Source organism: Mustela nigripes, chromosome 12, assembly GCF_022355385.1.
Source record: "Mustela nigripes isolate SB6536 chromosome 12, MUSNIG.SB6536, whole genome shotgun sequence".
Lineage (NCBI taxonomy): Eukaryota > Metazoa > Chordata > Mammalia > Carnivora > Mustelidae > Mustela > Mustela nigripes.
This window is the reverse complement of record NC_081568.1, coordinates 58,522,359-58,523,826: the sequence shown is the minus strand read 5'-3', so window position 1 is coordinate 58,523,826 and position 1,468 is coordinate 58,522,359. Positions and strand designations below refer to the sequence as shown.

General features: G+C 30.8%; 1 non-coding gene across 1 annotated transcript; it reads right to left on the bottom strand.

Annotated features, from left to right (window-relative positions):
* Positions 1–59: 59 nt before the first annotated feature.
* Positions 60–163, bottom strand: LOC132028989 (U6 spliceosomal RNA). The gene has a single exon (XR_009407634.1). It is a non-coding gene; the product is annotated as a U6 spliceosomal RNA (small nuclear RNA).
* Between the last annotated feature and the right edge of the window lie 1,305 nt (positions 164–1,468).

The following is a 1,468-nucleotide window of genomic DNA, read 5'->3' as shown; positions in this document are numbered from 1 at the left end:
TGTTAAACCATGTCTCTCCTGTACCATACTCATGAAGTTTAATTTAAAAAGGAAAAAAAAAAAACATGGAACACTTCACAAACTTCACAAACACTCCTTGATCAGGAGCCATGCTAACCTTCTCTCTATCATTCCAATATCAGTTTATGTGCTGTTGAAGTATGTTTAATTTTTAATCATAAATACAGGATTTTTTTCTTCATCTCTGATAAAACTGGTTTCATTATTTTAATGAACTTAAATCATAGAGTTGTTTTCATATTTAACTGCTGTTAAACCATGTCTCTCCTGTACCATACTCATGAAGTTTAATTTAAAAAGGAAAAAAAAAAACCATGGAACACTTCACAAACTTCACAAACACTCCTTGATCAGGAGCCATGCTAACCTCTCTCTATCATTCCAATATCAGTTTATGTGCTGTTGAAATATGTTTAATTTTTAATCATAAATACAGGGTTTTTTCTTCATCTCTGATAAAACTGGTTTCATTATTTTGACTCATTTTTCTTACCATTACTTTTAAAATGTCCGGATTTTGATATCCAGCATATTACCTACTTGCTGCATTCTCTGTTTACAAATTTAATCAGAATGTCCTTTATTTAATTTAATTAAATTGTTGGATAGGCCAAGTCAGAGCTCTGTAGGTTGAAAGAGTGCACCCCACCCCCAACCAGATGGATTTTGATCAACATTATGAAGGTCTAATCAGTTAAATCCTAGAAACTGTCTGTATTGTAATACTATCCAGGTCTCAGTTCTTTTCCATTTTATATACTCCATGCTTGCAAAATGATGAAATGAAGTTATCTCCCTCCTCTGTGGCACAGGGGAAAACATATAGCTGAGAACAGGGATTCAAATCTTTGTTCTTTAACACACTTGTTGGATGTCATGTGAAAAACTACTTAAACTTACCCTTGATTTTCCCATATGCAAAAAAGACAACACTATTACATTCCTCACCTTTTATCATTACAACACTATTACATTCCACACCATTTATCACCTTAAGAATGTTGATAATTAGAATAAATTCTCCATAAAATGCAGATATTGCTTATTTCAGTAACTGGACTGAAATACAGATTATCTTTGCATATGTTTTAAATATACAGTTAAAGAAAAGATGTTCAATGAAGTAAAGTAACACCAAAATTCAAACTCGCATCTGTTTTGCTTAAAAATACATTATCTTTCCACAATGCTATGGTACCTGAGAATTATCTGTATAAAGTGTTTTGTATTATAAAATCTCAGATTGATATGAATTGTTATCATAATTCAGTTTACCATTTAGAAAAGACAGATAATTTGTCCTCCATGAATGCAAGTGGCCTCTGGTGATTACAAATTCCCCATTTTATATACTCAAAAAACACCTTTAAATAATTTTTATGCTAATTTTTTTAACTTTAGACATAATAAGTTTATAAATTATAGAATCATCCCATCTTTCTTAGAA